The sequence below is a fragment of the Mastigoproctus giganteus genome, chromosome 11 (assembly GCF_048544385.1).
Source record: "Mastigoproctus giganteus isolate SK-2022 chromosome 11, ASM4854438v1, whole genome shotgun sequence".
NCBI lineage: Eukaryota > Metazoa > Arthropoda > Arachnida > Uropygi > Thelyphonidae > Mastigoproctus > Mastigoproctus giganteus.
Window position 1 is genome coordinate 28,496,815 of NC_143585.1, and position 14,875 is coordinate 28,511,689.

General features: G+C 33.6%; 1 long non-coding RNA gene across 1 annotated transcript in view; it reads right to left on the bottom strand.

The window, feature by feature from the left end:
- Window positions 1-10,246: 10,246 nt before the first annotated feature.
- LOC150077841 (uncharacterized) overlaps window positions 10,247-14,875 on the bottom strand; it is a 40,359-nt gene continuing 35,730 nt past the window's right edge. The window contains exon 3 of the long non-coding RNA XR_016547616.1: window positions 10,247-10,431. This is a non-coding gene — a long non-coding RNA (uncharacterized LOC150077841). The remainder of the gene's footprint in view (window positions 10,432-14,875) is intronic.

Below are 14,875 nucleotides of genomic sequence, written 5' to 3' on the forward strand. Positions count from 1 at the left end.
CTCTTCGTGCGGCGACTACTGCTTGAATGAGTAACCCAGAAATTTTCCCTCTCGCGAACTGATGAACAGCGCCGTGTACTGACTTATGGTGACGTTTCCGTTTATGGGTTCCTATGCGATTCACATTCCTTTAGATGTTACCTACCTCCCCTAAACGTTTGTACCAATATTTTTGAGACACCCTGTATATTACATGCATGAGAACTCCTGCGCCGATGTAGACCTGTACGGGCATTGATAGTGATTCAACCCATGCAATTAACTGTTTCTGCGATGTCAGGGGTGGAAGATGCAATATGCTTCCCTCTTCCCTACCAGATGAAAATGTGTCGAAAATCCGAATGAAGACTCTCGCCTCACCAGCAAGGGGTGTCGAAATTGGGTGGGGGGGGGGCAGGCGAGTCAGTGGTTTCGAGTCGGGATCTGGAGAGGAAAGGAGGAATTGGAAGGGAAAGGCTTTTGGTGACACTCTTTTCCCTGGGGTTCGTGCTGGCTCTCGAAACCCCTGCAGATGAGCAGGAGTATTGTGACCGTTATCAACAGGGCAGGAGACCTCCGCCCATGACATACTGCTGGTAGATCCAAGCGATTTTCTATTGACACCAATCCAAATGGCCTATTTTGTGTATGGAACTCATGGAAACACAGTGAGTTACTTAGTCGTGCATAAATATCCCTGTCCTGAAATATTCTATAAATGGTTTCAGGACAGGGATATTTTTTTATAATTACCCGACTTGCATGTTATAATAAATTGTCCGTCACTTCTTTACAGGGTCAGAAGAAGAGCGTCTTGTATCTTAATTGATGAATATCTGGTTCTATTTTAATTTGTATATAAAAATGGGTACTTATTTGTGTCTGTTGCTTGTTATTTTGAGCACCAGTGTCATCTGCCACAACCCAAAAAACTGCGATGATGACAGTGTCAACATCCACAAGGAGTACTATTCCTTAGTTTTTATATGAAAAAAACGTTTGTGAGAGCCTACGATGAAAGGCAGTGCTTCCCGACTACTACAAAAAAATTTAGAGAACTCGTTATTCCCTCAAAGTAGTAATAATTTCGTAAGCTTCTTAATTAATTTATAAACTAATTAACGATTTAGTTTAATTACGCTGATTTGCATATTTTCTTAATTTTTAATTTAATGTTATAAATTGAGTTAATAAGGGGACATAAATCACTTAAACACACCTTTCTGTACCAGACATAAAATCCTCCAACACATGTATAACTCTAAATATAATGACCAATTACTAGCATTTTATATTTTACCGGAAATTCTTAGATTTGTATAAATATTGTAATTTTGATATTCATACACTTTTTTTCTTATCATTATACCTACCTTTCAACCTGTTTAAAAATTCACTTAAAAAAATTTATTTCGCCCTTTTAATAACAGTTACGATAATAAAGCAAAATAGATTGCTGTGTTTGATACCTTGAAGAATGGGATAACGACTTAAACATTACAGTGTGGGATGCTCTACACTTAAAGTATTAACAGTACTGGTACGTAAAAAACTCTAGTGTTTTCTTGATAATTTAATAAAAATTCTAAAATTTAAATATTAAGTACGAATATTTACAAACCTTTATGCTTCAGCTTTATGACTATCGAAAGTAATTGTTCGTCTGCTGATAACATACAATCTAAAGGAAAACGAAACAAAGCGCCACCTGTGATTTCTATGAAATTTATTTTTAATGTTATTTCTTGGTTAATATTTTGAAATTTTAATTTAACTTATGATATTATTTTTACAGTAGATTAATCGCTATTGTGAACAATAGCATAAACTTATGGTTAAAATAAAAGGTAATTCTAAATATTGACGATAGCAGTATTTACGTGTATAATTTTCTTTATGCTGACTAAAATAAATTAACTTGGATAGCGTTTGATTTCTTCGTTTAACATAACAATCATTGATTTGGAAATTCCTCTATCATTAGAAGAGTGCAGTTGTTTAGCTTTACAAGGAGTGGGAGTGTATTTATTTAACGAAATGTTTTGAAAAATATTTTATTGTTAGTATAGAAGTCATTTCATACTGACGTCATTCGCTCGGCAATTGCAGCATAAGATGATGCCTTTGATGTCAAGGAAGATAAATACATGAAAGTCATAAAAACACCAAAATAAAATCGTATGTTGAATGCAAGGATAGAATTTGAATAGATTTGTTTAGATTTTTGTAAGAATATTAACTTTTATAGACTTAATATACCTTACCTTGAATGAAGTTTCTCAAAGCCACACGTTTATATAGAGGAGGTCTGTGGATAATAGAACCACAGAAAGAAAGAGGGAGAGAAAGTTTTGCATGTCATAGTTAATACAAACAGCTGTTATGCACAAGTGCCATAAAAAAGCATGTTGTAGCCGACTGCTGTGTTACTACATCTTTATGACAATGCCACCTACTAAGGTTTTATTGCATTTTGCTTGGTTGAAAACAAGGTTCTAAGAATCATGATTCAAAATAACAAACGCATGAGATTAGTGATTATAAATGAAATGGGAATAAATTAATCCAGGTTAGTTTTTTTTTTAATCGTAAAAAATCTCTTTTTTATATACTAATGTTGAAAGATTACCTTGGAAAATCTAGTGAATTCGAATTTCAAAATGCAAAGCAACTGAGTACTTTAACCCTCAAGATCATTTTAAAAATGGCATTTAGGACTAAAATGGGTTTAGAGCTAAATTTACTAGACGAACATGTACGTCTAGTAAATTTCCCTATAACTCTAAATATAATGGCTAATTACTAATATTTTACTGGAAATTTTAGATTGGTATAAATATTGTATTTATGATATTATGTGAGGCCGTGGCCTAAGATGCCCGGAGAGTAAACTTTTCAAATAACGATGTCCCCAAACATTTCCATGTAATTAAATACTGTATCATTCACTAGACGAACAAGTCAGGCAAAGCATCATTCTATTTACATGTACCCAGACAGCACCGTTTCGAAGCTTGTTGGCTTCTCATCAGTGAGCGGGTAGGTAGTCCGTTGATACAATGAGTGACAATCCATTATGAATAAATTTCACAAGAAGAGAGATGCCGGGTGGTGTGAATAATAAAGGACTAAAAAGGGTTTATGGCTGAAAGCCTCAGATTATGGGAAATTTACTATATTTCCCGTAGTATGACACAAATATGACGTAAAGGAAAAAAAAATTAGAAACATTTATATTCAAAACAAAATTGAATATGAAGAAGCTCGTAGACTTTCTAAGTCAATGAGCTTTCCTATCACGTTGGTTTCTATAAATAAATAAATATAATGCAGTAGAACACAAATACATATCTCTGTGCCCTGCATTACAGTAAATGTAATTAAAAATTGTAATATTTTGCAATAAATAATATTTTAGGCTTTTATTTTCCTGTATTCTCTTTTTTTTTCTTTTCTTTTTTTTTTTGACAATAAGGCAAAAAGTTATCAGCTTTTTTTTTTTTTTTAGTCTTTCTAATCATTGTGGCATTCACTTCTACATAATAGCCTTGGAGATTGTAAGATGTCTGATGTTTCCATCCTTCAGAGTCAACACAAGCGTTGATTCTGAAGGATGCTAACTAGTGGCTCCACTATTCTGACAAGGCTACCTAGTTACTCAAAGTTAGTATTCTGGCTTATTAAAATAAAAAATAAAAATGAAAAGTTATATGCATTCATCCCTGCAAACTTTGAATACTTGCTATACATGCTTTCATCCGACAATGACAATTTTGAATAATTATGGAAAGGAAATAACTTCTGAAAATATCCAAGAAACTTAAAATAAGTTTGCAAATCAAAAATGATGGTCTTCAAGGGACAAGAAAACGTTAAAATAGTAGATGAAAGACTAAAATACGTTTAGGTTGGAACAGAATTATTTTAACTCTGAAAATGTTATTTCGATAACCCTTTCTAAGTTGAAAGGGGCATTAAAAGGGGCATGAAAACATTAAAATAGTAAAATATTTTATGTTTATCCTGGAAAAATGTATTTATTTATCGATATTTACTGCACTTTTTTTTTCATACTGACAATTGGTATACATACATTGATATCTATTACTAAATTGTACATAAATAATTGGCATACATTTCTAAATCTTATTTCGTGAGAAATAAGAAATATTATTTCGAATCACCTTTTCTAAGTTGATTTTAACAAATTTCTTTCTCTTTTTAAGGATTTTACTACCTGGCTTCACCATTTTATCTATTTCTTCTTGAACATTTCATTCAACATGTCTAAGACGTTCTGCGAAGTTCAAAAAGATACAGATAGGATCACGTCGTTTAGACATGCATTAATGGATGTCAGATGAACTACTGAGACTCGTGGCAGAGAATAAAATACACCAATTGTCACTGATTGACAATTGTCAGTGTTATTTACCATACACCAATTGTCACTGATTGACAATTGTCAGTGTTATTTACCATACACCAATTGTCACTGTTATTTACTGTGCAGCTATCACTGTTATTTACTGTGCAGCTATCACTGTTATTTACTGTGCAGCTATCACTGTTACTTACTGTGGACCTGTTGCTATCACTTGACTGATAGAAGAAAAATTGATAGAAATTTTCTTATCTCCATTTGGATAAGTTTAATGCACTTAGGATTTAACATATTTATAAAAACCAAAATATATAAAACAAAAATAGTAAAAAAATTATTCCTTTGCTGAAAACAACCTAACGAGATTCACACTGTGCTGCAATGGCTTGATAGTTCCAATGTATTTTAGAGAATTCTTATGATTATGCAGTGCGTTTTTTCTTTATTATCTAATTAGCTGTTGTGTAATTTTGCCTGCATTGCTTAATGCATGTAATATAGATGCATTGCTCTATGAATGGCGAGTTCTGCTACTGGATATATGCGAGAGGTTACCTTTTCCCTGAGCTATATTGGTACAGATGAATTCCTGTGTGTGTACTCATGGAATGCCGATTGCTGCTATTTGCTATCATCCTCTAGATGCTAAGTGCTCGTGACCTTTACAGCACTGAACTTAATAGATTGATTCAATTTTATTTTGTGAATTAGCCAAAAATAAAAATGGATCTGTTACTAATGGTCCTTTTTTTCTTTTTTCCATATTAACCTTGGTGAGCTCACGGTCACACTTGATTATATTTTAAGCATCTTCAAAAAACGTCAACAGGAAATGCAATATTCATTACAGACTAAAACGGAAGAAGTTACTGAACTCTGCAGCACATGTCGGTGATGACATCACGAGAAGAGTGAACTGGGCCTGTGATTCAGTACTGTAATTTGGTCCAAGACCGTTTATTTTATTAGTGCTGTTTTTAAGGATGAGACATAATAATCGTGTGGCGCAATCGCTGTTGGTGGTAATTATAAAGAAAAAGAAGTGAGTGAAGAAAAGTTCGGAAGATAGGGAGAGAAACGGGGGGACTTACTGGATGCGACGCACTCGTACCCATCACAAATGGGGCTAGAAGCCTTTCTTAAATGCTTATAAAATAGCTATAAAAAAAGAAAGCCCCCAACCATGCAATTGGCCCACTGTATACCATTGCATGGTAATCAGAAGAGGTGGGTATATAAAAAGAAAAGAATTTTCTTATAACTATGAAAAATATCCACTAGATGTCATCATTTCAAGCTGTCCTTCGATGTCACGAAAAAAAAAAAAAAAAAGTGACAGGAAAGAAAGTGATTTTGTTTGATCTTAGTGGTCATACCTACCTTTCCTGGGTCCCTGGACAGTATCTATTTATTAAAAGGAAACTTGAAGAGGCACACTTGTATATTGATACATCAATTCTCGGAAAAAATAATTAATACATCAATGTCATTGTTACTTACTGGGACCTGTCACTATATTCAATGGGGAACTGTCACTAGAGTCATCTTACTAAATGAGCTGGGGCGAATACAATATAGTTTTTAAATTGCTTCCCATACTGCATTCTGTTGCGCATAATGATTGCATTATCACACAGCGCCAGCTTTTGTTGAGATTTGCACCATTGTACTACAGAACAAATGCAGCAAACAGTACCCTGTAAATCAACAAGTATTTCATATTTTTTAATAAAAATTATTTTCTAAATTCACATGGAAAGTGTGAATGAGTGTCCTTTATGTATTTACTGTATTCCAGTGTGATATGTCCTTTTGCATCCATTTCTTAGAAGAAATTTAATGTTTATTTTTAATCTAAATCTACTATTTTTCGAGTTAAAAAAACAAAAAACTCCAGAGAATATTTTCCTCCTTTTGTTGTCAGAGACCCATTTATGATGCAAATCCTGAATTGCCCTGTATATATAAGTGTACTGTAATATACTGTATATATATATGGTAATTTTGTTTTACTCCTATACTACAAAACCATAGTAAATTGAACCCCGTTTTTTTAAGAATTCGTTTCCAAGTAGTTTAAAGAAGGAGGTAGGCTAGAGAATCTTTAATTTGTAGCATAATTTTAGAGAATTTTGATATTGTCATGATGTGTGGTGGGATGGAGAGGGAATCAGAAACCCCGAAGAATTCGTGTGACGTAATATATAGATGACTTGAATAGATTATAACTGCTGTATTAGTCCTTCCGACAATGTTCCACTTGTGATCCAATGTGCCTGTTACCAACAAAGAAAGTAAGACAAGCGGAAATTGAAAATTTTCACGCTTGGAATAAGGAGATAATAACGTGTTTGTCAAATGGAACTTTTGAAAGACAAACACAAATAAGAAATAAACAGACCCTACAATCTGACTTCGGCTTGGACATTCCATAAAGATGTTACAAATATTTGTTCTGATTTTTATTATTTGTTTTCCTATATTATGTGTAGCTAAAGGCTTTTTGTACTCAGAAAAATTTTTTGGAATTTACTTTTTTTTAGAAAATTTTTAGGAATTTATGTTACAATCAAATATTGTTCAGTACATGTATTCCAGTAGCACCGTCACGAAATCGGAATATTCAGCAAAAAAAAATTTCGTTTTGAAAATGTATTTGTTCTCTGTTGCATTAAATTTTTTTGAATATTATTCTAAGTGTGGAATTTTTATGGTGAGGGTTCGCTTGTTGGATGGAAAACCCACTCACTTTTTCGCAAACTAACCGAGTATTCTACGCAATTATAGCTATAAAATACCTCTAATCTCATGTAACATATTTATAATTCATTTTATAAAAAGATTTAAATAATGATATATATACGCATGTTTTCTTAAATTTATTAATTATTTTGTTCATTTTATTAATTATTAAAGTAAAATTTATTCAGACATGTTTTCTTTTCTAAAATGGGCATTTTTAGGTATGCAAGTGGTGATCTATGTCCAAGGTTGAAGATATATAAACATGATTTTTTAAAATTACAAATAAAACGGTGAACTGTTTTATTTGTTTATCAAATTATAATCTGGATTCAACTATGGAAGTTTAATGTTTTTTAACTGTGTTTTAATTATTATTAGTTTTTTTGCAGTGACGAAGATCACAAAAAAAACAGTGATCAGCATGTGTATATACAGTATAAGTATAAGTAGTATTAGTTGCGTACTGCTAAGCTCTAGCGGGCAGAATACTGATTACAATAAAATATTGTTCGATTACAATCGCTGTCCGGTCCCACCGGATTGAAAAGAGTTCGGTTCAAATCCCGTCGAGACGGGGAGGGGTAATTATTATTGGTTTTTGTCGAGTTAGTTGGTCTTGGGAGTGAGATTCACGGTTTCATCTTCCTGAAACTCTGGTTTTTTTTATCCAGCAAATAGGCTGACGGACCATAGAATACACGCAATTTACAGACAGTACACTGACGCGTCATGGCCTTAACTGCCTTGGCACAAATGATGAAAAAAAAAATAATAACAAAAATAATAATAATCTGTTTTTCTGGTTGAAAAAAGAATCCGTATAACCAGTTCACATCACCATGTTGTAAAAAAAAATAATAATAAAAGAAACAATTGAATTCAAAGTCCATAATGGCTCCTCCTTTCTTTACGGGACTCGCGTTCAGGGCTTTTTCATAGTGTGCAGGAGGATAGCTGCAAGAGCTTTAAAAATAATGCTTGACGAAGTTTAGATGTGGTGTATTGGCAGAAACGTATTGACGGGTGTACGGAACCCATAACAACGTTCAATCCACCGTTTTATACCTCGTTACGCTTATATCAGAGGAACTAATATCAGTGAAACATTTCATACACTTCAGCGCTTTCGTAGTTAGCACAGTTGGTAACATTGCCCTGCTCTCCCCACCGGGTGGAAAAGACCTGAGTTTGAGTCCCGTCGATAGCGAGAGAAATTTTTATGGGCCGTTTTCACAATATGACTGAGTTAGTCGGTCTCAGGCAAGGGTAGCATGGTTTTTTCTTCCGGAAACTCGAGTTTTTCTTTCAGCAAACAGAAAATTGACCTCAGAACACACGCAATTTACACACAACATACACGGAACAATATGGCTTTAATCACTGATGTACCTAAAACCCAACTACAACAACAACCCACGTTTTAGCATGGCACCTACCAGATGGAACTATTTGAATTTGCAGATCGAGTTTAATTTTTTTCTTTGCATTATATTATAATATTTCTATAATAGTATTTTAGAAAAAGTTATAAATGCAGCAGCGTTAGCTTTTCTTTTATTATCTGTATTTTAATATTTTATAAGATTTCATTTATTCAAAATAAAATTTAAATGCTAATACGATTTGTTTTGTCATCTTATTCATACATTGTCATTTTATCCAATTTGTAGCCTACTACCTTTTTATAATAAGGCTTTAACGCAAATTTACATCTTGCAATTTGAGTGTGTATATTCCGGATGATTCATCCATAGTGAAACAGAGATTTGTAAGCTGACACAATTTACATTAAATAACCCAATTAAATGTCACCATTATAGATTATTATATAGATATCTGACAGCTGCAACCACAATTTGAAAACAAAATGTCCTTCATGACTGTTCACTGTTCACTAAATGCCCAGAACGAAATTAAAATACATGTTTACACGTTTCACTCTCTTTTTATTGTGGTGAATCATCCACTTGATTCATCAAAAATAGGAATCCAGTCTACTTCGTTCACTATTTACCTTTGATTCACTCTGGATGAAATTCAGGTGAAATGTAATTTATACTCTTTCATTTTAGATCCGGGATGAACATCCAAAGTGCAAAATCTAAATTCGCCTTTAGATACGGTTGCTTCCAAAATCACGCAAATAAACTCTCAAATGAAAAAGGAAATGACCTTCTTCCTTCAAAAGGAAATTCTGGAACAGAAAGAAAAGGAATTTAGCTAAACAAGGTTATGATATATTTACATATATAATGGAGGATATTGAATAAATTCAAAGACTTTTTCGAGACAGAACCTTCATGATCACAGCCGGGGGGCTGCTTTTTCTTCAATATATCCGCATTTATTACACTTGTTGAATAGTAAATGGCACACTGCCCGTCACAACTGACGTCAAAAGAAATACCCACTCACTTTAAACATCAATTTCCTGGAATTCAAATCAGTAAAAAATAACATCCGCAATTACTGACCAACTCACGAAAACTGAAGGAGAAAACAAATTCGTCATTGTTTTGTTTTCAGCAGTCTTCTGTTATATTGTTCCTGATGTTAATCGAGTTACAATAATCGTTGGACGCGGAGATACTATATTTTTTAATATTGACTTAAATCGTGACAATAAATAAATTAATTAATTAATAGTATAATAATTAATAAATTAATTACTAATTAATTTATTCACCTTGACTCTTTTTACTTGGCCTAAACAAGCCAACACCGAAATATATTTTTCTTTCTTGGGTTCCTAATTTATTACGCCTTCAAACACCTTGTTAATGTTTATTTTTCAATTATAAGTTTTCCCGAGCACTATGAATTTGCACATATAGGTGTACGCTGTGTTTTAATAGGAAAGAAAAAAAAAACGTTCATTCGATTTTCGCCATTAGTTCAATCCAAAATGAAAAGTATTCCTGCAGAGCATTATATCTGCTGCCATTACAGGGTGGTCATAAAGTCCAGCACTGGTTTTAAATTTTAATAACTGAAGTTATACAAATGATAGAACTATTTAGTAAAAATTATATGAAAGTTCAAAAAGTCTTAAAGTTTTATTCTTAATGCAGTTTTTTATTATCACACTTCAACATGGCCACCATCATTGTTGACTGATTCAGTGTCTCCCAAATCGTGGTTTGTCATTAACTGATCCAGTTTCTTTAAATTTTTCATCCACTTACTTATTGACTTTTTATGGGGTGCGTCATTTTTATAATGAATAATGGATTTTCTTCTCGTAGCTATTATTGATTTAAACTCTGTAAGCCAAAGCACGCAGTTTTTTCTTCAATTGTTGCCATTTGGGGATCATTCAATATCTGTAAATAAAAGAGAAATTGATAAAATATAAATACAACAAAAGAAAAATCAGATTTATAGGGATGAAATTATTATATAAAAAACTTTAAGACTTGAACTTTCATATAATTTTTACTAAATGATTCTATCATTTGTATAACTTTAGTCATTATAATTTAAACCCAATGCAGTACTTTAAGAATAATCTCCTATATGATATCTTTTTGTTTTTATTTATATAAAATTTTATTTTATATATATATTTATTTTTAAGCTTAATGAATTTAAACTGATGCAATCGCTTGTTTGTACAGGTAAATAAAAAATATTTTAATACATGATTTTCTTATTACTTAATTTTCTCAGAGGGCGCTTTCGTCCCAGTTTATTTTACGTTACTTGGAGAATAGCTTTGCGTATTTGTGCTGTTCGACAGGATTCTTCGTTCTAGGTAAGTTTAGTATTACAATTACAGAAAAATTAATCACACTAGGTATTCAGTTATTCTCTGATACATAATTTATGTATATTTATTATCTTGCTTTCTTGTTAACTGCAAGCTGTATTCATGACTCTAAGCTTGGGTAGCATAGCGGTTTTCAATCATCATCGCTATCAGTAGAATATTTCTTTAGCCACTGATTAAAAATAAATATTAAATAATATATTTAATAAAACCAAGTATGGTAAATTGTTGTTATTTTGAATAATTATGTATTTATGTATATTCATGCACATAAGTATAAAAAAATAATAATTTAAAATCAACTGTTAAAAACCAGTTTAAGAACATATATTGCTAAAATGCATTAATAACAACCATTTTATTTCTATATTTTGTTGATTTTTACAAGTTCGTGGAATGCAAAATTAGTCAAATTTAAATAAAATTAACCGAATTATAGCCCGTGCTTTAATTCATTTAATCCGGAAAATTTTATTGCAAAAGTTATAAACACTAAAGGAAACGTTTATAAATATTAACATCGAATGTTTTACATAGTTGTTTACAATACACATTCAATAAATCTGATTTATTTTATCAAAAAGAAAATATTTACCTAGCAATACTTTTCATTTGAGCGAATTTTCTTTAGCAGTTTTTCATTTTTTAGTGCATATGCGTAAAATTCTTTGCATGATATATTGTGATTGGTTTTCTGCAACAGTTCTCCTTCAACATTCTTATTTCTATCCTTTTTTCCACTCGTTAAACATTGAGCTAAATACTCGCTCACTCATTGCATTTGAGGCAAAGCAAAAACAAAATTAATATTTTTTTCTATATTACGTACTTCGTACGCATTTAAAATTTTTATCCAACCATCTGTGGAATTTTGAGGTCTTTTTGTAGCAATATTTGTACGGAATGATTTCAATAGAACATATTCTTCATACAACAAATCGATATTGATATTGGGAATTTTAAATAAAAAAAGTTTGTTGCCTGAGCCTTAAACTATTACAATGAAATAAAAAAGATGTCAAGTAGAATGTAAAAGGTTACAAAGTAAGCTTTAAGGGTGCATTTCACCACCAGTTTTATCGTAAGTTAATCCTTTCTTCCTAAATAATTATCTCAACGTGGTGTTTTATGATTTCTGCTTTTTTCAAATGTTAAAAAAGAAAATGAAATTTTATTATACTTCCAAAAGGGGTACGTGTGGCAACCTGTAACGTTGTATATGTGTCATTCTCTTTGAGGAAAGCTGAAGCGAAATGAATTGTCACAGTTCATCCTCCTCTTCAGATTTTGAAGAAGATTTAGAAAATGCATGCGCTTTTCTTATAGCGAGAAAACAAAAGAGTACGCAGTGGATACACGACATCAACTGGAAGAGAACAGAAAAAGGCGAATTCCATCATTTACTGCAGGACTTGAAGAAGATGAAAATCGTTTTAGGATGTTCAATCAGCGCTAAAGAAAAATTATTTATATGTTTAAGGAAAGTTGAAAGTTGAAATACTGCAAGTTTAAATTTGAATAAGGACTAATTCTGTCAAAATACGAAACTAAAATTTTTAATGAAATTTAATAAGAACAAAAAACTACTCCTCAACCTTAAAAATTGAACATGTAAGAAATTGTTGTTAGGAGTTGTGCAAATTGAAATGATCGACTTGTTCGTCCTCTCAATTTGTAATTCTGTTGGTCTATTTTCCTACTTTTGCCATTTTTGAGCGTCTCTCGAAGTGGAGGCTGCTTCGGAATAGGCACAGGAGCAATGTCCTTGATGTTGTTGTTATTTGTTTTCGGATATTCTTACTTGTGCGCTCAAAACAGATTATTTACTTCTAATTTAATTTTCTATCAGCATTTCCTCCATTTTCCTCTTGTCACGCCTAACGAAATTTCTGTTCGAACAGAAAAATTTGACTTCCTGACAATGTCATTCGGCCTTGAAGCCCAACGTGTTATCTTGTGAATACAGCCAATCACAACACTGCGTCTCCGAGCAATAAACTAATTGGTAAATATAGCTCCCCCACATTTGACGTTAGATATACGAGTGAAGTCTCTTACTATTACTTTCCTTCTACTTTTTTGCTTTTCTAATGGGAACAAGTGGATAGTACAGTTATTATCCCACACATATACAAAATAGTCCTGAAATGGTGCCGTCTGGATGGTGATATCCGCTGAGAATAAGTAACAACAGTCGTCTTGGGTGAAGCGTTACTTATTCGAAGTAGTGCACTGTCATGGCAAGTCGTCGTGAAGGTATTCACAATATGAGATATAACTTAAATGATGCCACTTTTGCAAATAATTTGCTAATTCTGAATTGACTGTGTACTAATATGATGCAGTTGTACTGAATTATACGTGGAACATATATCTCTTAAGGCCTTTTTTCTAATATGGGACTCCCAGTGAACGAAATTTCGTAAATTTTTATATTTAGCTTTTAGAAGGATATATCAAATCATGTCAAATTTTATTAACATTGGCAAACAGAATTTCGGCAGTTATTATTTTATTATTATCCTTTTTTTTTTCACATACTGTATATTATTATTATTATTATTATTATTATTATTATTATTAGTCATATGGTGCAAGGAAGCCTGAAGCGTTTGCTGTAAAAATAAATCTCAGGGTAACTTCTGAGTTACCCTGAGGGAAGTTGTGGTAATGCTCGTAGTCTGCTGAACAGTTCGTGCGCAAATTTCGAGAGGGCTCTATAGTACTCCTCCTCCCACAGTACAAGGTGTTCCCGATCCTTCGGGTTGAAACATATTTTTATTATAAAGTGACATCTTATATCATCAAAGAGGGGGCATTCATGCATCAGATGTGTCCATGTCTGATTTTCACCGCAGTGGCATAGTGGTGATTCTTTTATTCCGAAGGTCGAAAGTTTGGCATTAAAGGAACCATGTCCCGTTAGAAGGAAGGTGATGTAGAGCCCCGGTGAGAACCAGGCCGGCTGGTGGGGGTAGACTTGGGTAATGTCCGGGATAAATTTCCGGGTTATGGCGCCTTTAGTTGATTCTGCCTCCGGAGATGTTGATAAGACGTTTTTTCTCTATGTTGCTGTTGTTGGCTGGATCGGTAGTGAAGCCGATGCAGGATACACTTTTACCTCTGGACAGTTGAAAGAGCATGCCGCAGCGGACAATTTCCGGGTCCAGGGGGAGTGATCCTGCCAGGGCCTGCAGCGCATGAGAGCTGACAGTGCAGCATGCTCTTGTGATGGTGAGCAAGATGCTACGCTGTATTGATTCTAATTTCCTTTTGTTCACAGCCGTGGTTGCTTTGTTGTACCAAATCCCTGCAGCGTATGAGACGGCAGAGATGAAAAAAGCCTTGTAAAAGAGAGACAGGGGTCCGTTTCCGTAGTCCCCAATCTTTTCGTGTGACTCTTGCTATGAGGGCTGAGTAATTCCTGATCTTTCTCTGGAGATAGATGAGATGTGGGGTAAAGGATAAGTTTTTATCCAATACGATTCCGAGGTATTTTAGTTCTGTAGTTAGTTTAATCGTGGTTCCTTCTATTTTGATTTGTGGTGGCCTTCTTGTGTCGAGAGAACCCTTGAGGAGTATTGAGGATGTCTTGGTTGGTGATATTGTTAGGTGGTTCTGTTTCGCCCATGTTTGCAGGGAGTCAATTGCCCGGTTTGCAGTGGCTTCCAGTTGTGCCCGGCTGTCCGCCTCCAGCATCAGGACGAGGTCGTCTGCAAATGCTTGTGCATCTGCCCCATTGAGATTCTGATTGAGGAAGCCGTCCATCACCAGATTCCAAAGGAGTGGCCCCACGATTGAACCTTGTGGGCATCCCCGGAAGATAGGCCGAGTAAGTTGAGAGTAGGGAGCACATACTGAGATCCTTCTATCAGATAGGTAGGTTTTGATACAGTGGTACAGGTTATTGGAGATATTTGCCTCCCGGAGTCTGCCGAGGACACTTGGCCACCAGAGTGTGTCAAATGCCCCGGCAAAATCGACAGAGATCATTAGGA